Here is a 24594-nt window from a genome sequence, read left to right as displayed (position 1 = left end):
GATGTGTAGTCCACGCTTCCGCAGTGGGTCATGAGGACGCTTCCCCAGCAAGACTACAACTCCCAAAATTACACGAGCGCAGGCGGCCTAAGCTCATTGAGTTTTTTCCAGGGGGGTGGGGTTAAGTGTGGGCCTCCGGCTGGGTGGAGAGGGGTGGGGGCAGTGGAACCACGTGCTTTTGACAGACTAGGAAACTGGCCGCAGCAATAGCCTTGACCCAGTGGAGCAGCCCACTCCCACGACTGACGCTTTCCCTTCGACTTCCTCTTCCTCCTCCAGCCTTTGTCAAACCTCGACTCCCGGTTTATTTGCCAGCTCCAGCCGCACACGTGAGCCGGGGTGGGGGCGGGGCAGTCGCAGAAAACCAACCTTAATAAGGCAGCTCGGGCACGGCTAATGCGCATGCTCTCTTTGCACTTTGGAAGCTTTCAAAGCTCTTGGCCTTGAGAGCCTTCCAGATTAAGTTGTGTTTGCCAGTGAAGCCCTTCCGTGCATCCTCTCCACTTTAGGCTGAATTGCTCTTAATCTTAGCGAGTTGTTTGCATAGACTCTCATCCTCTTGGGGGCGGGGTCTGGTGGTTTCCCACCCCACCCCCTTCTTTTGTATGCATTTTGCATAGCATACAGTAGGCGCTTAATAAATGCTTGCTGCTTTAGCTAATTTGGGCGAGGACTTTGTCCCCCCCCCCCCCCCCCCCCCCCCCAGCTTCTTTGGTTTCCTTCCAGCCGTGTCTTCTGTTTTCTCGGCATCCTCTTGTGCTCTCTTTGAATTTACCCTCCATCGATGGTTTACACCGAATTTCTTGTCTTTACATACTTATTTGCGTGTTACCTCCCCCCATTAGAATGTGAGCTCCTTGAAGATGTGGACCTTGTTTGTTGCCTTTTTTAAAAAAATCCACTTAATTAAGCACTTAATGTATTCCAGGAACTATGGTTAAATCTTGGAGAGACAGAGGAAGGCAAAAAAAAAAAATCCCTGATGTCATCGAGAAACTCACAATCTCATGGGGTGGGGGGATGGGAAAGAAAATGTGGAAATAATCTGTTTGCTGACAAAACTCATGCCCAGCCTGGCCCCCGCCCTTGACTTACTTGATCTTTCTCTACAATGCTTCTAAAACCTCTTTACCCTGGAAACTTCACAGATTCAAAGTCCCTTCTGAGGTCTCTTCCTCTGATTGGGGTTGGGGGAGCAGCCTCTGCCATTTTTAGGAAGAGGCTCAGGTCATCCATGTCTTCATTCCTTTCCAGGTTATCCCCCCAATTCTCTTCTCGACTGTCCCTACTATGCCCCCTTCCCAATGCCTTTTTTTTTTAATGTTACTTTATTTTTTCAACATTCATCTTCTTGAAAGCTTGTCTGTTACACCAGAGTCTTTTGGAAAATTGCCTTTCCCTCATTAGAATATAAGCAACTTGAGAACAGGGACTTGGCTTTTTGCTCATTTCTAGTGTTTTGCAGTAGTATCTGACCCATAGTAATTACTTGATAAATACTTCGTATTAATTCTATACAAGAAAAATTGTGAGAATTTTAGAAGGAAGACACTAAGATTAAGGATGACCAAGAAGGTTTCTATGTAATGGACCTTTGAAGCATTACCTAGATTGTCTTTTAAGGGAGCTTCCTTGGGCATGCCTGGATCTCCTAACCTAAAGCTACCCTGTTCTTGGGAGGGCTTCCCCTCTTCTCTTTGTGGATGGGAGTAGCCTCCTTTGATTAGCTATGTAATGGGTACAGATTTCAACTTTTTCTTACTATGTCCAGAGGGTAAAGATTGAATTTTATCCACTGCATAGATGTTATAAACTGAACCTGTCCTGACATATATATGATCCTGGAAGTGACAGGATGCTTCTTGTTCTTGTTCTTTTCTACAGGAAGGGGCAGGAATATAATCTGTACTTTAAGGAAGACCATTTTGACATCTGAGTAGGAGACTGAGGAAACTTGAAAGAGGGAGAGCAACTAGAAAACTACTGCAGTAGCATGAAGCAATAGAGAAGTTGATGATGATGATGTTGTTTGTCCTTTATTCTAGAAGAAAACTGTGACATCAGGGAGGTGATGCCATTACAAACAAATGAATTGGATTTGAGTGAGGGGATGATGTTCTGAGTCACCAATCTCAATTTCTCCTCGGGAGCCATCCAGATCTAACTGCCAGATATGAATCAAAGATGACTGGAATTGGCCCTGGATTCGAGACAATTTCAGACAAGTGTCTGAAGCCAAATTTGAGCTAGGGTCCTTCTGACTCCAGGGCTGGTACTCAACCACCTAGCTGCCCTAATGTCATCCATCATCAATAGAGATGATGATGACAGTGTCAGAGGAGAGAAGGGGGTGTATTCCAGAGATGTTTTGAAGGTAGAATGCTAAGACTTAACAATTGTTTTGAGGAGTTGAGGACACCTCAGTTCTGAAACTCAACTGCTAGGAGGATGGTGGTATCTTTTACAATAAAAGGGAAATTGGGAAGAGGGAAGGATTTTTTTGGGAAAGATGAGTTCAGTTTTAAAGATTTTTAGATTAAGACATATAAAATACCTAGTTTGAATTAATAGGCAGTTGTAGATTTAAGACTGGCTTTCAAGAAAGACAGATTAGAACTGGACAACTAGATTTGAGATAAGTAACTAATAAATTCTTGGGGTTGACTGACTAGTAAAAACAAAGAACAAACTGGTTGATATATTCACATGTGCCCAAGAATCTAATATTTGTGTATGGGAGTGAGACTTTCAGGGAGAGAAAATTGTTGTTTGAAGTCTAGCAGATGGATAGGGGTAAAATGGGAGGATTGAACCTGGGACAGCAGCTAGGTTAGCCCAACATCAGTCACCCTGAGTCACAACTCCCAAACAAGCCACTTGGAAGATGTGTGCTTGCCCAAGTCTTGTAAAATCCTCCTCTTCAGTAGTTAGTTCTAATTGTGGTTTCCTATCTGATTTGGAGAAGATGGGAGAGATCCTTTCCCTTTGAAGGTGAGAACCAAAATCATGAAGGATGGGCTAGAGACAGCTGAAATAGTTGGTGACAGATATTTTCTGACAGTTCCTTGGTTGAGACTTTTTTCCTGATCGATTTGTTGCCTCCTGATACCCGACTTTGGTTCCCTTCTTCTGACTCAACAGAGGGGCTCTTATAAAAGTTCCTTCATTATCTTGCTTTTGTGACTGGGATTGGAGGTTTCTGGTACTTCCCCTGGTATCTTTCATCTGATGATCTCCAAGCACTTAGCAACAATAAGTCACTGGTCTATAAAAATACTGGGTTATTACTTCTGTTTTCCAAATTAGAGTTTATGGGTTGGAGAACAAGCTGTAGTGTTATTGGGTGATTCAAGGGCAGCCCTTCAAGGATGTAGGTAAAACTTCACAAAACCTTAAAGCGCTATAGGAATCTTAGTTATTATTATTATTATTATTACTATATGTTAGCTCTATTATTGCCTGATATGTATAAGACACTAAGTCTTATATATTAAAACATATAACTCCTGCCTCCTCTAAGTGTACAATCTTGGGAAGAAAAAAACACCAATTAAGTGTGATGAAACTAAAGACCACTGGATTTTGAGTCAAGGGAGTTGAGTTCAAATCCAAACTCTAACAATCTTCTGTTTCCTAGTCTATAAAATAGGGATAATAATACTTGTAGTAACAACACTACAACATTGTCAGGAGGAATGTGCCTATTAAACAATGAATCATTATATAAGAATGTTAGTTATTATTTTTAATGACAGCAAATGGTAACAAAATGGTAAATGTATTCAAACGCGTATTAAGCACCTACTATATGTATTGTGCAAATTGCTTTCAATGCATCTAGACAAAGATAATGAGCAGTACCAGACAAAGAAAGAGACAACATGTGCTTTAGGAGTTAAGAAAATAGAGAAATCAAATTTTGATTATATAAAACTGAAAGCTTTTGTGTGAATTATATCAATGTAGCTAAAAATCAGAAGAGAAGCAATTAACTGGAAAAATATCTTTGCCATCTATCCCATTATTGATGAAAGTCTAATGGCCAAGATAATTTGATACCGGAGGTGATAACATATGAAAACAAGTGCCATCTTTCAAGATAAATTCATATGTTTATGAATGAACAGTTTTCAAAAGATTGCAAGTTAGAAAGAATTATATGAAAGTACACTTCAAATCGTTAATAAAAAGGAAAATGAAAATTAAAACAACTTTGAAGTTTTACCATATGCCCATCAAATTGGCAAAAATGTCTAAAGACAAAATGGTACATGATGGAGAGGCTATGGGAATGTAGGCACACAATATACTATTGGTGGAGCTCTTAATTGATCCTCCTGTTCTAAAAAATAATTTGAAATTTATACTAAAAGATTCACTAAACTACACATATCTTTCAACCCTGCAAATGCAACTCCTAGGAATATATAAGGAGATAGAAAACAGAGCAAGGGGGCCCAATGTATAACTGCATATAATAATACTTTAAAAATTAATTTACTTTTTATCTTGAACCAAAAACATCAAATAAAATAAGCATCCTGTATTCATAATAGAACAGAAAAAGAGGATTGTATATAAAACAGTAAATATTATACACAGTGATTGTTTATGTTTTTAATTTATAAATCAGGTGTGGTCCCTTGGTCCCCTAATTTAGGACAATTCAAAATGAGGAAATGCCTGCTCCCGGGGATACTGAGGCTGGTGAATTGAGTTTAAGCATTCTGAGTTACAATGAGCTAATTGTCTCTAAAATTCAACATCAATACAAAGATCCCCCAGGAACTAGGGGGATACCAGGCTGCCTAGGGAGGGGCAAAGTGGCCCAGGTTGAATAATAGAGCTTCTGCTCCCATTAGTAGTGGGATTGGGCTAGTGAGTGATTGCTGTAAATTTGTCTGGATGAGATTGTGAAATTTAGTCTCTTTCTCTCTCTCTCTCTTAAAAAAAATACATATTATATATGTATATATGATATACATTTTATTAAATTTATTATATATTAAAGTAAGTATACTAATATATACATATATAAGAAATTCAGTATATATATATATATATATATATATATATATATATATATATATACTTTCAAAAGTTTCCTACTTGTCTTATTTTCTCTCTGTCCAATAAAGTGTTCATTGTTGACTGAGGAGAAGCCCTGGGGAAAAAATCATTGAAAACTTAAGTTGGGCTTATGTCCAGATTGTCCCCAAAAAGGGGAAGTAGAAAGGTACCCAAAAATGCAATACAAATTAGGTATGTTGTCATTGTTGTTCAGTTGTATCCAACTCTTCATGACCTCTGGATCATACCATTCATGGATTTTCTTGGCAAAGATCCTGGAGTGGCTTGCCATTTTCTTCTTCAGTGTATTAAGGCAAATAGAGGTTGAGTGACTTGCCCAGGGTCACACAGCTAGTGTCTGCAACTGGATTTGAACTCAGATCTCCCTAACTCCAGGCACTCTATCCACTAAGCCAACTGGCTGCGTCCTAAATCAGGTATAGGACAAAGTTATTTCCTTTGCACAAATGCTTGACACAAGAGACTCATAAGAGCACATTAACAAAGACTTAAGCAAATAATTATAATAACTTAAAATTACTGAGATACTTTCCTAGGAGGTTAAGGCTTCTTAGAACATTAAACATAGGCAGTTTATGGGATGCTGAAACAGCATTTCATTTTATTTTTTATTTTTTAGCATTTCACTTTAGATTTGACTCTGCTCTACTTCCCTTCTGCTAAGGGGTTGGACTCATCTTCCTCATCTCCTCAGATTTAGCTTCCATTCACTTCCAGCTGAGAGACTCAGGCTCCTCCAGGATCTCAAATTCTTGAAGCTGCATATAAGATTGTGCACTTTCATCTCAGAATTTTCTTTGGACATCTCTGCACAAAGAAGGAAACATTATTATCACCATTTGTTCCTTTATCTTTTTCGGTTGAGTTTTGTTGATTATATGATTCCATTGTACCACATTGTCTCACATTGGCCTTTAAGCCTTTCTTTTTCATTCACTTGGTCCTACTTCATGGCCACCAGGTAGAGTAGTCTAGAACTGTGTAACTCTACATTTCCAGGCACTTGTTCTAATATTGCCTTATTTGGAATACTGGAAGCATATTTTATTTTTTTTCTGTGCCCTTAAGATTGATGAGCACAAGGTCAAGTGTCTTGCCTTTTACTGCTCTGATTCTGTCTTCCCATTGCTCTATTCAGCCTTGTATCCCACCATCATCACTCAGCAACTTCTGCCATTGAAGTTCTTGCCATGTCACCATACTGTTATCTGATTCTTGGTGCTGTCATCTACTAACCTCTCCTACATTCCCCCTTGGTTTTAGCCAAAATAAAAAAATTCACAAAGGGTATCCCATGTCTCCCCAAACAGAAAATTTTAAATTCACTTACAGTAGATTCCAATGGAATTAATTACATGACTTCCACAAATGTTAGATATCACTTACATGTCACAATAAATCTCATCATTACCAGAAACAGTTCAATCTTTAAGATCTTGAACTTTCAAATTATAGGATTTAGAGTTGGAAGAGAATTTAGAGGTCATCAAATACAACCCTCTCATTTACACATGGGGAAACTGAGGCACAGCAATTTTAAGTTATTTGCTTAGCATCTTATAGCTAGTAAGTATCAGAGGCAGATTTGGAACTTCGTTCTCCTTGATGCCAAGGCTAGGACTTTCCATGTAGCCATCAAGATGATCAGTTCTTTAACTCCTGTCCTCCTACTTTTCCTGTACTCCTTTGCTATTACCATCCTTGTTCTTCAGATTCATCATGATTTTTGGCCCCACTGTTGTTCTCTGCTCTCCCCATCTTTCAATCCTGTTCTAGCTTCAGTTTCCTCTTATATGCCTTTCTCTTTCACCCTTAAAATTCTTCTCTCTTTTGACCTTCTACCATTTCCAAATGGCTAATTTTTTAATGCTGAGTAACTGCTATTGTAGAGTTAACTAGTGATGTTGGAAGAAATAATAAACCATGTCTACAAGGGTCTTCTACAAATTTATGCTCCCTAACCTTAACCACACCCTTCACTGCTGCAAAGTAATTTTTCTACTATTATTGATGTTCTATCACATCCTCCAGTGTCATTGTTCCCAACATTCTACTCTCTTCAATCCCCTTACTGTACCCTCCTCCCCTCTTACTCTCAGTAAATGACCTTGCCTCCTCCTACCCTGAGAAGATTGAGGCCATCTGACTTGAATGCTCTCAACTCTCCTCCACTTCTGTGATCCTTCTAATGTCCTCATCCTCTCCTCCCATCTCAGAAGAAAATGTGGCTCCCTCCTCCTTGTTAAAGTTAACCTCTTCAATGGTACTTTTGATCTTGTTCCTTCCCATCTCCACTTTGGCCTCATGAAATTAATCATTCTCCTTTCCTCTCACACATCTTTAATCTTTTCCTTTCCTCGTAGACTCCTCGGCCTATAAACACGCTGAAATCTCTCTCTCCTCTTAAAAGAAAATAAAAAAAACTACCCCTTAACTCTGTTATTCCCCTAATATGGAAATATGTTAAACTTGATTATACATGTACAACCTACATCAGATTTCTCTTTTTTTTTTTTTTTTAAAGATTTTTCAAGGCAATGGGGTTAAGTGGTTTGCCCAAGGCCACATGGCTAGGTAATTATTAAGTGTCTGAGGTGGGATTTGAACCCAGGTACTCCTGACTCCAAGGCTGGTGCTCTATCCACTGTGCCACCTAGCTGCCCCTATTATATCAGATTTCTCAATGCCATAGGGAGAGGGAGAGGGAGGGCAGAGTGGTAGAAAAATGTAGAGTAGATGTAGAACTTACAAAAAGATGAATGTTGAAAACCATCTTTGCATGTAATTGGAAAAAATAAAATAAAATAACAAAAAATCCCATCATTTTTTTCAAGTTATTACTCTTTGATGCCAAACTCTTAGAAAATATGATCTACTCTACACTCACTGTCTTCATTTTCTCACCACCCATTCAATCCTCAACTTCTTGTAATCGTTTCCACTCCCACCCCTCTACAGAAACAGCTTTATTTAGATCACTAGTGACCATACCAAGTAAAATGGTCTTTTTTCTTGTCTGCTTTCTCCTTGCCTTCTCTGTGGGATTGGACTCTATGGATCACCCTCTCCTCCCTTCTTCTTTTTTTTTTTAGGTTTTTTTTTTGTAAGGCAAATGGGGTTAAGTGGCTTGCCCAAGGCCACACAGCTAGGTAATTATTAAGTGTCTGATACCGGATTTGAATCCAGGTACTCCTGACTCCAGGGCCGGTGCTTTATCCACTACACCACCTAGCTGCCTTCCTCCCTTTCTTCTTGATATACCTCTGTTCCCTTGATGTTTGACCGCTGTTGATCATCTTCTCCCCCCCTTTTATTTATTTATTTATTTATTTGTTTGTTTGTTTATTTATTTGTTTTTTAGTTTTTAGTTTTTGCAAGGCAATGGGGTTAAGTGGCTTGCCCAAGTCCACACAGCTAGGTAATTATTACATGTCTGAGGCTGGATTTGAACTCAGGTACTCCTGACTCCAGGGCTCATGCTCTATCCACTGCACCACCTAGCTGCCCCTCCCCCTTTCTTCTTGATACCTTTCTCCTATTTCTCTATCTACTTTGCTGGATCATCATTTCTTCCCAAGCTTCTCTTCTGGACACTCTTTTCTTGCTATGTTTGATCCCTTGGTGATGTCATCTATTCCTATGGTTTCAGTTGACACCTCAGTGCTGTATCATCACCCCAATTCTTATGCACAATTTCAATGACATTTCCAATGACCTCTTTGGAGATAGTGTTTTAGAATGGTGGAGGAATGATTTTTTATTCAGGAGACCTGATTTCGAACCCCAGCTCTGCCATTTACTCTGTGTGTGATTTTTGGGTAAGTTACTTTCCCTCTCTGAGCCTAGTAAAATGAGGAAATTGATTAGGTCATTCCTAAGGTCCTTTCCAGCTCTGAATATTTTATTTTTAAAACTTCTACCTAGATATCTGACTGGAACCTCAAATTTAACATTTCTAAGTCTGAACTTGTTATTGTTCCCCTTAAATTACTACTTCATGGGTGACTAGGTAGCGTAGTGGATGAAGCACTGGCCCTGGAGTCAGGAGTACCTGGGTTCAAATCCTGTCTCAGACACTTAATAATTACCTAGCTGTGTGTCCTTGGGCAAGCCACTTAACCCCATTTGCCTTGCAAAAACCTAGAAAAAAAAATTACTACTTCACCTGTTTCTCTATTTTTGCCAATGGCACTACTCCCAGTTACCAAAGTTTGTATCTATGGTATCCTCTTTGACTTGATAACTCACAAAGTAGACAATGAAGCCTGGAAGCATCCATCACTCAGGGTCACTGGTTACTGGTCTTAGACCTGCCCCCAGGGAAGAAATACAAAAGTATATAACTATGGCTTCCTCACAAGGAAGATGATGAAGCATGGAAGCATCCATCTCTCAGCATCACTGATTACTGGCCGTTACTGACTACCTGTGCTCAGGGAAGAAATACAAAGGCAGAAGTAGGTAGCCTAGAACTGAAACTCATTCAACAAGCACATGGTCTTGCTGCCATTGCTATTGTTCAGTCATTTTAGTCATGACTCTTTGTGACCTCATTTGGGGTTTTCTTGGCAAAGATGGTGGAGTGTTTGCCATTTCCTTCTCCAGCTCATTTTATGGATGAGGAAACTGAGACAGACAGACAGACTTAAATGACTTCCTTGGGATCAAATAACTAGTAAATATCAGAGACCAGATTTGAACTCAGAAAAATAAGTCTTCTTGACCCCAGGTAGGCACTTCATTCATTGTGCCACCCATCTGCCTCTTGCTGCCCTTGTGGAAGGCTATTCCATTGTTGGTAGGTTAGAAATGAGGAGAAAAATTTTCTCCCTCCTTCCCTGGAAGTCCAAGGGAAAACTGAGTTCCAAACTGGCTAGGGGTAGGGTCTTTCTTCTCAGTCCTTTTACAGCCAACTCTTCCTGGCTCAATGATCTATCATTTTCTATGGATAAGACCATGACATCAGGGAGGTGATGCCATGACAAGCACATGAATTAGATTTGAGTGAGGGGATGCTGTACTTAGTCACCAGCCTCACTTTCTTCTCCAGAGTCATCTGAGTCCAGTGGCCTGATATTAAAAAGGATGACTGGAGATGGCTCTGAATATGAAGCAATCAGGGTTAAGTGACTTGCCCAAGGTCATATAGTCAGAAAGTATCTGAGGTCATATTTGAACTCAGGTCCTCCTGACTTTAGACTGATGCTCCACTCACTTTGTCATCTATCTTTCTATAGATAAAGGGATCAATCAAAGGATCAATGAGGAGATGATGGATCATATCACAACATGCACTTTAAGAAGGGGCTAGAGTACGTATCTAACTTTATGTAAATTTTCCATTCTGTACCCTACTGCAGAGGAATATAGTAAACCAAAATTCAAGAGCTTTAGAATATGATCTAGCCAGAGTAGGCAAATTTTGTAGGCAGCATGTTCCTGGAATCTAGTCTTCTAAGGAGAGAAGGGAGATTTCCCAGATAACTTGAATCTTGGATGTTGCCTCAAGAATTCCTTTTTTCTCTTCTAGAACCCCAAATTGAAGATTTAGGTGATAAGACTTTCTAGAGGGAGAAAAGAGTTTCCTTAGTAATAACCATCTAAATCCCATATTACAATGAGCTTGTTCAAACACTTCAGGTCTAATGGGAAGGGAACTGATTGTTTAACTGCCCCATGAGAGAAAAAGGACCCACATGTATAAAAATATTTAAAGCAGTTCTTTTTATACTGTCAAAGAATTGAAAATGGAAGGAATGTCTTCAAATGGGGAATGGCTGAACAACTGTAGTATATGCATATATAATGTAATACTATTGTGCTATAAGAAATGATGAGCAGATGGATTTCAGGAAAAACCTGGAAAGATTTATATGAATTGATGCTGAAAGAAATGAGCAGAACCAGGAGAACATTGTACACAGTACGGTAACAATAACATTTTGTGATGATAACCTCTGAATGACTTTCTCAGCCTTACAGTGATCCAAGACAATTCCAAAAGACTTGTGATGGAAAATACTATTCACAACAGAGTCTGAATTCAAATCTAAATATACTATTTTTACTTTTTTGGTTTTTTTCTCTCTCATGGATTTCCCCTTTGTTCTGATTCTTTCTTGATCTGTCTAATATAGAAAGATGTTTAACATGATCAACATATATAACCTATATCAGATTGCTTTTTGTCTTGGGGATAGGGGATAGGAAGGGAGGGAGGGACAAAAATCTGGAACTCAATCTTATAAAAATGAATGTTGAAAACTATATTTGCATGTAACTGGAAAAAAATAAATTACTATTGAGATAAAAATAAACAATCTTTGTGTTTGCCTTCTAGAAAAGAGCATGAATTGCAGCACCCTCCTCCCCATAAAAAGTGTTAAACCACAGAATGGCCCTATGAATCCAAGAACTGTTTAAGATCCTGTGGGAGAGAGCTAAGGATCCAGTGGAATGGCAAAGAGTTGCCCTGATGGCAACCCCGACTTAAGTTTCTTCAGAGGGTAACTGCTAGCATTTTTTAATGTATTTTTAGTATGTGTTTAAGGCATCTTGTGTATTTTCTGAGTACTTTATGTTTTTTCAGTATTTGTTTATAGGCTCCTGTGAGCCCTTTGAATATTCTGCATTTTCTGTGGGATGAATTAAATGCTGTCCCATATCTTATTTGCATTTTTTATTTCTACTCTATATTTATATGGAAGCTCAGGACCCCTTTTACCCACAACTGTGGAAAACTAGCCATGACCTAAGGTTTGAAATTTTTTACTGCCAATTCCAGGTGACTGGGCAACAAGCCCAAAAGAGACTCTTCTTGAGTCTAGACCCAATTCATGTGAGCTCAGAGCTTTGGGTGAGTGATGGACCATAAGTTACACATGGATCGAAGGTAGCTGTGGTAGATGGGTGAAAGGAGAAACAGAAGACAGTGGTGGCATGAAAACTGAGGAAGAAGTCAACAGTGTACAGAAATTCAGAGGTCAAAAAGAAAGGGTTTAGAAGCAAAACTGTCCCAGATTCAAAGCTTGCTTTGGGTGAGCAGATTTTCTTTTTAATTTATGAAATAACACAAGCATTTCCATAACAGTAGAGTAAAAAAGATAATTGCATATGAAACTGTGAATTTATTATATATATATATATAACTTGCTTATCATTTTAAATATGTAATAGTTATCATTATAATTTTTTTCAGCATTTTTCCTAAATCCATACTCATGAACTTCCAACATTGCCCTTTTACCAGGTCAACCAAGGGATACATATTAGTTCAAAGACTTTAGTTAAAAAGCATAAAAATGTAAATAACTTTGAAATCCCTATAGTTAGGCATATAGAGACCAGAATATAGTCACACACTGATAGGAGATAGAACATGCATGAGAGAAGTCATGTGGTGAGCATAGATAATCAAGGAATGTACATAGAATGGAGTATGTCAAGCCCTGGCATCTTCTCATGCTCTTAGTGTTACATGTCATGTTTTATGATTCTAATCTTGCCATGTTGCTTTCTTTGCTATGTTGCCAGCTTCTGGGGTCTTGAGCTCTTTTCTTTGCCTAGCAAAGCTCTGCTTGCTTTCTACACAAATGCTCTCTACTGCCATCTTCCGCTTCCCCACTGAATTTTAGCCATTTTCAATAGGAGTTATTACAGCTCTTTTTTGAGTCAGTCACAGATATACCCAGTCAGAAAAGTTTTTAAAAGTCCTTAAAAAAAGTTTATTTGTTTCTGCTCCAGTTGTCACTCCTTGATCTCAGTCTCCTATTTAAGTTGGGGTGATGTATCCTTAAACTCTGAATGTATGTAAAATCTGCATAGATATGCATTGTGAATCATCTTGAGATCTTCACTTAGTTAATCTGAAGGATTAGGGTAAAATGGCAACCACTGACTTTATTTTTCTGCAGACATTAAAATCATTTTTCTTCCTATATATAGTTCTATATATAGAACTGGTTAATTAGAGAGCTAAAACTATTTAAGGAGAAAAGTAAAGTTAGAACAGGGATGATGGATTGGGAGAGGATGAATGCAGAGAGACTAGAAATCATGGTAAGAATGAAAAAGTTTGGAAGAAGTGAGGTGGAGAAGGGAATGAAAGATAATAGTTTGTGATTATTAAGGAAGAGTTCAGAGGTTTGGATCATAGAGCTTAGACTAGTTTTGTGTGATGCTAAGTTCATCCCTTAGTGTGGTTGAGGTCAGTGACTTAGTCAACTAAGGTTTATTAAGAACCATTATGAAGGTAAAATGACATGAATATCACAAGGATCTAGTTTGGATAGTGAATCTAAAAGTAAGAGGGGTTATTGAGTGATGAGAGAGTTGACTAATCTTCCTCTTGGTCCAGTGGGTTTGGGGGTATGAAAGAATGTGCCCTGAATACTTAGAGAGGGAGTCAGAAATGAAGTACCTTCTGGAAAGGAAGCCAGGTTTCTCAAAAAGGAGTGTGAAAAGAAGACATTAAAGGAAAGGGAAATTTGTTAAAGGTACAACACAGTAGAGGATCCAGTAGATAAAGAGGACAAAGGTAGGGAGTCTCAAGAAGGGTAGTGGTGGATGAGTAAGGATGAGAGAGCAAGGAAAAGAAATTTCAATTAAGTAACCAGCAACTCAATCACAAGGATTAGGAGAAAGGGGGAAGGTAGAAATTTGCTAGCTATTCAATGGGGGAAATACCACCAAGGCTTGGAAATTCAAGTCTTACAATGACAATTTATTCTCCCTTAAAAAACCAGTCCAGGAGTCAGGAGGACCTGAGTTCAAATATGACCTCACTTAATGATTGCCTAGCTGTGTGACCTTGGGCAAGTCACTCAACCCCATTGCCTTAAATAAATACATTTTTTTAAAAAGTGGGAAGAAAAAAAGGATCAATTTGGTATCTTAGCCAGTAAATAGCATGTTCAGCAGACAGCACTAGTTACTTTGCCTCAGCTGGTAAGCAAGGATTAATCATGTGTTAGACAATGGGAATACAGCAAAAAGAACAAAACAATCTCAATTCAAGTGAACATAAAATTTTAATGAGGGAGGACAAGCACATACACCTATATATCACGAATACAAAATTAATAAATACATACTTCACTCTGCATCTATTAATACAAGCCTTTCCAGGTTTCTCTGAAACTTTCCATTTTGCCACTTCTTATAACGTAATAATATTTCATTACATTCCTGTATCATAATTTATTTAGTCATTTTTCTAATAGATGATTACCCCCGGCAGAGTGGATAGAGCACCAGGTTTAGCATTAGGAAGTCCTGTGTTCAAATACAGTTTAGGCACTTATTAGCTATGTGATCCTGGGCAAGTCACTTAACCTCTATCTACCTCAGTTTCCTCATCTGTAAATGAGGATAATAATAGCCCCTACCTGCTAGAATTATTTGGAGAATCAAGATGTATCAAATCTGATGATTTACTTAGGGACAAATATCACTGTAAGAAGAACCCTAGAAAGCAGTGCTAAGGATCAGGATATCTTGGGCAGGAAGCTAAAAGTCTTAAAGGCTCAGGGAAATCTTTTTTTTTTAATAATCTCTTTTTATTATGAATTTAATATACACACAGACCCCTACAAATGGGCATTTCCATATATACATACATGTATGTGCCCATTTGTAGGGGTGTGTGTGTATTAAATTAGAATAAAAAGACATATATCTATTTGAAAATATCTGTATCTATGTCTATATCTATCTATCTATCTATCTATCTATCTATCTATCTATCTATCTATCTATCTATCTATCTATACATGTTAGAACCAAAATAGAAGATAGTATGTGAAGCCTCATATCTCTATTGGGGATGACTTATTTTTCTCTTAAATATATAAGTACAATGTTGTGGCTTTCAAAGATATCCTGCTTTTCTGTACTTCTTTCTGGCTTCCTTTCTCTTTTGTCCCCTGAAATTAAAAAAAAATGCCTCAGTCATTATCTTTTCTTTCTTTTTTTTCTTTTTGCCATCCCATCCATATATTTCCTTACTCTCCTCCCCTCAACTGAAAAAAACAAAAACAAAACAAAAATTAAAGACCTTGTGACAAATAGAAAAACAAATCCCCACACATTGGCATATCGAGTACTGATGATGTTTTCATTGTTTTCTTGACTGAATGCCGGGACTTAGGGAAAGACAAGTCTGTTTGAGGAGTGATTAAAAAGTTGTTGTCTGAAAATGGGATTTGATTTTCTGCAATATCATTTAAATTGTAAGAATTATGGGCTCTTGGGCAATGGGTACTATCTTTACCAGAGGACTGAGAAAAATATATTTGTCTGGAATCTTCCAAATTTAATCAAAAGGGTTTTAAACTAAGAAAGAGAATGGAAAAATTACTACATTTGGGTAGCTACTATAAAGAGTTTAGTTACAATGTAGAAAGAATAGAATGCAAGATATCCAGTAATTCACAGAAGACAGAATCCAAAAAAAAAAAAATAGAATAAGCAATTGGTGTAACCTGTATATAGAAAAATGCAAAAAAGAGCATGAGCAACAAAGAGTTAGAAATCCTAATGCCTAAAGGCAAATTTGACCTTGTAGCTGGTACAGAGACTTAGTGGGAGTAGAAAACTTGAAATAGGACTATGTAGGACTACTATTCAGAAGATCTTATTCAAAAAGAACAAAAAAGATAAAATAGGGAGAGGATGGTGGAGTAGCATTGTATATCAAGAAGATAAACTATGTTAGTAAATTGAGATAACAGAAAGGACACATAGTGGAGAGCATTTGGGTGAAGAAAAAACAGTAGGAGAAACAGAAATATTATTGCTGTAGAACTAGGCTACAGACCACCTTGACAGAAGGAAGAAACAGATTGGGAGTTTGGGAAGCATATTGAGCCTGGCATTTAATTTTGATATAATAGTAATGTGGGACTTCAGTCTTTGACAATTTCTTGGAAAGCTTTTTGTTAAAAGTAGAGTAGTAAACAAACTTTTTAGTTTGTCTTAATCATAATTTTGGTCTTCAGAAGATGAATCAACTGCTATTTTGTACTTGGTTTGGAAGAAGGAAGACCTGGTTGCTGATGAAGTAAAAAATAGGAATTTTGGTGGGAAGCAGTTTCTGTATCCTAGAATTCATGATAAGAAAAGAGAAGAAATATACCATAAGTTTGAGGAAGGAAGACTGCCAAGAAATTGGCGATTTGATAATATGGTGGTAATAGAATGCTTCTATGTGAGCTAAAACTACCCTTTTCTCTAACAAGGACCAATCCTATGCTAGACTATATTAGTTTTTCCATAAAAGGCATTGAAACTGTCCTAGAGACTTAATTGATCTAGTGGACTAAGGTTAGAGTAGGTAATTCAGCTTTCAGGTTATCTGAAGCCATGAAGGGGGCTAGTGCCCGCAGGTCTGGCAGATGTCCCATTGCCTTTTGAGTTACCATATTTAAATGATTAAAGAAGTATTTCTGTATGGAGGTGAAGAGTACAGAATAAAATCTTTTTGAAATATTCTTGCTATGTTATGTCTAAGCCAGCCTCCTTTTGTTAACCATTATTACATGGTCTTTGAGTGTCTCATTTCCTTCCAATCTGGAACTTGAGAGGGTGCCTGGCTTGGATAAGCCCTGCCCTCCAAGAAGGAAGATTCAAGGAAGTCAGCACAAGAAGGATGGGAAATGTAATATGAAAGGTAGGCCAAATGGAATGGAGATTTCCCAGATTTGGGGTCAGCACAGAAATGGAGAGAGTTATATTTAGATTGCCATAATTTGAATATTTCAGAATTATATTTCATTTTGCTTTTCTATTTTTTGTCAATATTGAATTAGGGGCAGCATTAGCTTGTGCCAGAATTCAAGAGAACTTGAGTGGTGGGATTGGGAAGTAATGAAAGGGTTCATAGGCTGATGAAGGTCCTCTACAGAGCTGTGAGATTCCCTGGCCTTCAACAAAGTCAAAGTTCTTGCACAGATTCCCAGATGAAGCCATTGGGGAGGGGGCCTGAGAACATTGCCACTTAGTGGACAAAATATATACCACACTCCATGATTGGTTTTTAAATTCATTAATTGAATGAATGAGCTACAGCCTTTTTTTCTGTTGAAGACAGCATTCAGGGCAAATGAGCTTTGTATAAATTCATATTGTTTCAGCAGCACCAAGGTACACATGGCTGACAACACCTGTTACAGGCGGAAATATTCAATGTCAGAAGGACTGTGAGAAGACAAATATACATATATATATATAAAACACAAATATGTTATTGATATAGCTATGAATGTATCTTTTAAACCAGCACTATCTTTATTGATTAGGTATCCCAAGGAAATCAAAGGCAGGGAGAAAAGTCTCATATATATAAGTAAAATGAAATTTAATAAAGATAAACAAGATCTTTACTCTCATTAAAAAATCAAATTTACAAATCTACAAGATGAGAGTGGCATGAAACCATTTGTCTGAAAATTATCTGGGCTTCTTAATGGACTGCAAAGTCAATATGAGATAGCAGTACAATATATATATATATATATGTATACATGTAAATAAATATTCATGTGTGTATCAGTCAAAAAGTTAATGAGTTTTTAGGTTACACTGAGAAACATTTCACAGAAGGAAAAAGGAAGGGAATATAAGAATACTGTATTTAGATCTGGAATCCACATTTTAGTGCAAGGACATCCCTTTCTTATTTAGACATTTTCTTTTATTGAAACTCAGGAAAAGGACATGTGTGAGAGATACTGAGAAAAGCATTATCAGTACTGGGACAGAAATATGGACAATTCAGAGAAACTTAAATAAATAGCTCTTCAGATAAAAGCACTGAGATGGTTTAAGAGAAAAATAGCTTTTCTGGAAAAAGAAATTACTATTAAAAGTAAAGATTACTAAAGCAGAAAAAAAGGAAAGAAGAAGAAGAAGAAGAAGGGAAGGGAAGGGAAGGGAGGTGAATGGAGTGGAGATAGGCTTTATAGTGATTGCTGGGAGCTGACTTGATTGGAGGAACAGCATTGATATGGAAGCTTGTTGGAGGAAAAGGAATAACTTTTCCTTTTTTTATAAGACAATGGGGTTAAGTGACTTACTCAAAGTCACACAGGTAATTACTAAGTGTCTGAGGCAAATTTGAACTCAGGTCCTCTTGATTCCAGGGCCCATATTCCACCCAGCTTCCCCAGGAATAATTTTCTTTTTGAAATAGCCACCTGTGGAAAGGAGGGGCTAGTTGTTGTAGCCAGATGTATTGCCTCAGTTTCCTCATCTGTAAAATGAATTGGAGAAAGAAATGATAAATCACTCTAGTATCTTTATCAAAAACTCTCCAAATGGGTAGAGACAGAAATGATTGAACAACAACAAATAGCAAGAATGGTAGAAAAATCCCATCTTTGAACAATATAAAAGGGAGCAAATAAATAAATAACGATATATTAAAGGAGTAAAAATTTATCTATATTGTTCTTTACTGCCACTTATATCCTGAGAGAGGGAAATAGTGAATAAACTTGAATAGTTCTGTAGATTCTAGACTTCAAGGGAGCTGTTTTGCTTATGGAGCTAAATGTTACCTCAGAGCCCAACCAAAGGAAAAGACAGGTTTGGGAAAAAAGTGAATTACTTTTCTTTAGACTACCTTAGACAGGGTGATATGGGTGATAAGTCTCTTTAGATCAGAGTCACATCCCCTAGACCCTCATTTGAATAAGTCCACCTCTAATTTTAATATTCATTCTCTTCATTACTTGTTAACATAATCAGAATTGACTGCTATCTTCACACTTACAATTCCAAGGGAATATAATCGTTGAGTGGGTTCCATGAGGGGCCTTTAGCATTTGAGAGTGTCACTGACCTCTTTTATTAATTCTTGCTAGTATGATTAATAAAATGATTAATTACCCCGAAACTATATCTCTCTAAATTTTTATACGTCAAATGGGTAGACAATTGTGTTATGGTTATTTTTTCATTTGTCTTCTTGTTTAATAAATACTTCATGATTAAGAATTAATGGCTATCTTGAATGATTTGTTTAACTGGGTAGCACACTCATGGGGGCTCAGGAGCTAAAGTTACAAGTAGTAGACATATAGCTTGTCCCCAAACCAGTACTCTGAGTGAGTTATAACAGCATGACCACTCCCTTGGGGGCAGGTGAGTAAGTTCTAAGCATGGAGGGAATAAGACAGAGTAAGAGACATTGGTGAGGGGTGGGTTGGTTTGATATTACATCTGTGCTGCATTGGAAAACACATATAACCAACTGTTAAGAGTGACTATAGGAGAGATAAAGGACCTCAAGATCATGCCTAAGAAGATTGAATTGATTGAAGTGAGGATGTTTAACGTGGAGACAAGAAGACAGAAATGACATGATAGATGCCTTCAAATGTTTGAAAATTTGTCATGTGGAAGATGTATTAAACCTGTTCTGTTTAATCCCAGAGGGTTCAACTAGGAGCACCGAGGGTGGAAGTTTCAGAGAGATAGATTTAGATTTGTTGTAAGAAAAAACTTCCTAACAATTAGAGCGATTTATAAGTTGAATAGGCTGTCATGACTGTGGATTGACTGAACAAATTATAGTATATGAATGTGATGGAAGAATGTTGCGCTGTAAGGAATGATAAATATGAAAGAATCTTAGAGGAAAGGAAAGTCTTGTGTGAACAATGCATAATGAAATAAGTAGCCCCCAAAGAATCCAAACCATGACTACAGCAAGGTAAATGAAGATAGTACTAAACAGTCACACACACAAATAAATCAAATAAAGTACAATGAAAAAGGTTGGTAAATTATGAAAAGTTTTTTTTTAAAACTTTTATAGAAATCTTTTGTTTTTATATCACAGATGATTCCTAAAACATCTTTCCCTCTTCCTAACCCAGAATCATGTTATAGAACAAAGATTAAAAAAAGAAAAAATACTAAGTCAGCAGAACTTAATGAACACCTAAGAAGAAACCTAATGTAATGTTCCAAGTCCCACTACCATAGAAAGTTCTTTGCAAAGAAGGGGGGAAGGTTCTTTTTCATACTCTTTCTTTCAGGACAAGTTAGGTTATTATATTTTCACTTCTAGTTTTCTTTTTATTCTTTCCATTTACATGGCTGAGATTATTGTGTATCTTATTTTTCTGGTTCTGCTGACTTGTTGCTTTTATATCAGTTCATCTGAGTCTTCCCATGCTTCCCTATAGCCATCAAATTTGTCATTTCTTACAGTAATATTCCATTATATATACAATATTACACATTGCTAAGCTATTTCCCAAGGGATGGGCATTTATTTATTTTCAACTCTTTATTACCACAAAAAGTGCTACTATAGATATGTTGATGTATATGGAAATTTTTTTAAATTATGTACCTTCTGGGTTGAGTAAAAGGAGGATTTTTTTTTTATTCTTTTACTAACCAGTCATCTTCTGACCTTTTGCTCTGTTGTAAGAACCTAACATAAGAGGAACTTCTACTCTGATGCCAAGGTGTTTGATCAGTGAGTTTGACTAGTGGCCACATGTGGGTCACTACATCTAAGCATGCCCCCAAATGCTATTGATAGAATTCCCTCGAATTCTCTCCCTACTGTGGATAGATTACTGAGCTTAGAGTCAGAAGACCTGAGTTCAAATGTGACCTCAGACTAACTGTGTAACCCTGGGTAAGGCACTTGACCACCGTTTACCTCCGTTTCCTCCTTTGTAAAATGGGGCTAATAAGGTTTTTTTTTTGTTTTTTTTTTGCAAGGCAAATGGGGTTAAGTGGCTTGCCCAAGGCCACACAGCTAGGTAATTATTAAGTGTCTGAGACCGGATTTGAACCCAGGTACTCCTGACTCCAGGGCCAGTGCTTTATCCACCACGCCACCTAGCCGCCCCTAAATGGGGCTAATAATAACAACTACCTCACAGTGTTGTTGTGAAAATGAAATAATTATAAAGTGATTAGCTCAGTGACCGGCACATAGTAAATGTTAGAGAAATACTAACAACAATAATGATAATTATTATTATTCTACTACATTCCCACTTGTTTTCCAGTTTTGGAACTACAAACAACTCAATCAACTCTCTAAATCCCCTTACTCATTCCTGGTCAACACTTCCCAATTTGTATGATATCTCTCTAATAAAGTATAAATTCCATGAGGGTAGAGATTGTTTTCTCTTTTCTGTTGTTACCACTTATGCTTAGCACAGTTTTAGAGTCACAGAAATATTTAAAAAATGATTTTTTTCATTCACACACCTAGCAGGAAGGAGTCTATGTTCTTAGAATAATTGCAAATGGCTTTCCAGAAGAATTGGTCTAGTCACTGCTTCGGTTATTCTGCATTACTCACACCCTCTTTTTCTATTAAACTGTGGACGATAAAAATGGAAAATGATCTACTGTTAGTTGCATTCATACTTCTAGGTGTTTTTGTTTAATTATTTTCAAAGGAGTTACTTTGGATAGGAAATGTGGTTTTTGGGGATAGTACTACTGTGATAAATACAAAATTTTTAAAATCCTCTTGAATGTCCAGAGATTTTGTAGTTGACCAGAATGCATAATAAAGATAGGGATGTTTATCAAAGCAATTAGAGAGGACTCTGCTAAATGTACCCTACTCTCTCACTCTTTTTACAAGTTTATTTGCATATTGGCCAGGGGCATTATTGGGGGGGAGGGAGGAAGAGGGAAGCCAACAGAAAATATTGCCCTAACTCCACACAGCTCCTTTACAGTTTTGCTAAGTGGATTCTCTAGGTTCAGATCCCATTATTGAAATTTATAAGCTCCATGATCACTGGAAGATTTTTTTTTTTTAGTAAAAATGCTTTATTTGTCTGAAGAAAAACAAGCCACATTTACAGCACTTTCAGAGGAGAGGGAAAGGAATAGGAAATCACTTTGTTGGCTACTTCCAACATCAGATCTTTTTGTTTGATTGTTTATTTGTTTTGGCAACTCAAAGAGGGAAAGAAAGTTCATCTGTGAGATTTATGGTGAAAGGCTCATTAGAATAGCTTTCCATATACATTGGAAGTTTCAGGCAATTATTTCTAAATGTGGTTTCTGGTAAGCCCAAGGCCTTTTTGTTTTGATCATATGTGACCAGTAGAAAAGAGATGCCCTATTCTTTGTGACCTCGTTTGGAATTTTCTTGGAAAAGATAATGGAGTGGTTTTCCATTTCCTTCTCCAGTTCATTTTGCAATTAAAGAAACTGAAGCAAATAAGGTAAGTGACCTGCCTAGGTGTCACACAGCTAGTAACTATCTAAGACCAGTTTTGAGTTTAGGTCTTCCTCACTTGGGGCCTGGTGCTCTATCCAATGTACCACCTAACTGCCTCTTTTCTCACTTGTAAAATGGAAGTTATATTTGCACTACTTAAGTTGTAAGGTTGGTGTGTGAAATAATATTGTTATGATGTTATCCCTCCATGGGTAGGCAAGACTGCCCTTCTCTGATCCAGCTGTAACAGTCTCCTCAATTCTAAAAATCGTTTTCATGTTTTTGATTGATTGTACATATAAAGCAATATGACAATCTGATAGTAAAACAATAACTGTTTATATGTATGTTGTGATAATTCACTCCAATTTATAATTCAATGAAAAAAATTAGTATATAACAAGGGTCGAGTGATTGGGATTTACTCCAGGGTACCACATCCCAAGAGTGCAAACTTTCTCCCTCTGGTGCCCGCCATCCCTATGACTCAACAGCATGTCAAATGTACATTAGTACAACAACCCTTTTTTTCTTTCCCAGAGTAGACCTGGGACAACTGCACCCATCATCAGACTGTCTATTGTCTGAGCCATCCATCCACAGTTGTTTCCTGGACCTTCATCCATGTGCCTCATTCCTCCTGTAGGTGTTGCTCTCTGCTACCATCTGCTGGTCTTCAGTTATTATTTGGCCTCAGGGAGGATCTCCTAGTCAGCAAACTCATAAAACCTGATAGGTAAGCCTTCATGTATTTTACATTGAATTTCTCCTATAGAGCTCAAGGCTCTTACTCCACGAAGGAAGCAGACCCGGGCTTGCCTGAGAATCGACTCTGCTTTACATACAATTAAAATGTTGGTGAGTTTCTACTTCATACCTGAAGCCCATCCTGCCTCTGGCATTCTGGTACTAACCTCCACTCCCAAATCTAGGGTTGCTGGAGAAGCCACCTCCTTTTGATTAGGTGGGCAATGTCTGAACAACTCAATATAAGAGTTAAATCAAAGTTCAAGTTTGTTTGCTTTCAGTACTATGGTTCAGTCATTTTTGTTCTTCAGATGTTGGATCAGTTGATGTGGTTTCCTCTTATTAGTATAAGATTATATTATTAATATAATAATGATATTGTCATATTATATATTATAATATAGCAATATATTATTATACTCAGACTCTTGGAGAGTCTGACAATAGCTGGGAACTCCTTCTCTAGCTGAATCCCTGAATTCAATCAATAGATCAATCAATCAAAAAACACCTATTAAATACCTACTCTGTGCCAGAGACTAGGAATTCAATATATACAGTTATTCCCTTCCTCAACCTGGCTTTAAGATATCATGAGTCAACTTAAGAAATTAAAAGGAAATTTTTTGGGAGTTTTGCAGAAGTCACAGATGCTTACAAAGGTCAGCAGGTGACATTTTAGAAACCCAGAAATGCATAGAATATCTGTTTGGTATTGTATAATCTTTTATTGACATATTAATTCAGATTCTTCTCTGGTATGAAAATTGGTACATATTTATACTGATCATGGAGGTGCTGTGCTCCTAACCCCTGTGATGTGGAAGGGAAAACTATATACACCTAGTCACACACATATATAAAAACACTCAAGAACAATAGTACAATACGTAAATATTTGTTTTATGTTATATCTAAACATACATGTGTAGAACATTTAACATGTTCATATGTTATGGGTAATTACAACATATACAAAACAAGTATAAGGTATTGATTAAACTTTTTTTTTTTTAAAAGGAAAATTTTCCTTTTATTATTGAGGTCTAAGTTACTTTAGGAGGATACACTAGCAGAATAGGGGGCTCCAGTACTGGTGTTTCATTGGCTTGTGGGTGGTGGAGAATTTCCCCAGGTAATATCCAATCATTTCTGTCTGATTAAAGGAACTGGCATACTCCCCACCATCTCAGGCAGGATGATCGTGTTCCTTAGGTGAGTCTTTGCCATCACTGCCTCATTCTTTGCCTTTCTTAGATACCATAGGAATGAATACCAATTGAGTCACTACTGCTGTGTCCAATGGTTGATCCAGGTCTGCATGGTGGGAGGAGAATTTCCTGAAGGTTGTCTTTGTCTGTTCTTCTTACATCACTTTTGTCTGCTCTCTGGGAAAGATTTCTCCCCATTTGAGCTAAGTCAAAAGAAACCGGGATTCCAAGAGGCAGAGGTCAAGAGAGAATTCCTTCCAAGCTTGGAGGACAGCCAGTGGGAAGACAAGAAGGCAGGGAATGGAATGTTATATGAGGATCAACATGGAG

General features: G+C 37.5%; 1 long non-coding RNA gene across 2 annotated transcripts; it reads left to right on the top strand.

Moving 5' to 3' along the window:
- The first annotated feature begins 173 nt into the window (after positions 1-173).
- On the top strand, positions 174-22954 carry LOC141514730 (uncharacterized). 2 transcript variants are annotated; one of them, XR_012476106.1, is made up of 4 exons: positions 174-329; positions 10329-10403; positions 11432-11597; positions 22847-22954. It is a non-coding gene; the product is annotated as an uncharacterized LOC141514730 (long non-coding RNA). The 2 variants fall into 2 exon arrangements; XR_012476105.1 differs by lacking the exon at positions 22847-22954 and having other exon boundaries at positions 11432-12183.
- The last annotated feature ends 1640 nt before the right edge of the window (positions 22955-24594 follow it).

This window comes from Macrotis lagotis, chromosome 2 (genome assembly GCF_037893015.1).
Source record: "Macrotis lagotis isolate mMagLag1 chromosome 2, bilby.v1.9.chrom.fasta, whole genome shotgun sequence".
Classification (NCBI taxonomy): domain Eukaryota; kingdom Metazoa; phylum Chordata; class Mammalia; order Peramelemorphia; family Peramelidae; genus Macrotis; species Macrotis lagotis.
The sequence above is the reverse complement of the archived record's forward strand: the minus strand, read 5'-3'. Positions and strand labels throughout refer to the sequence as shown.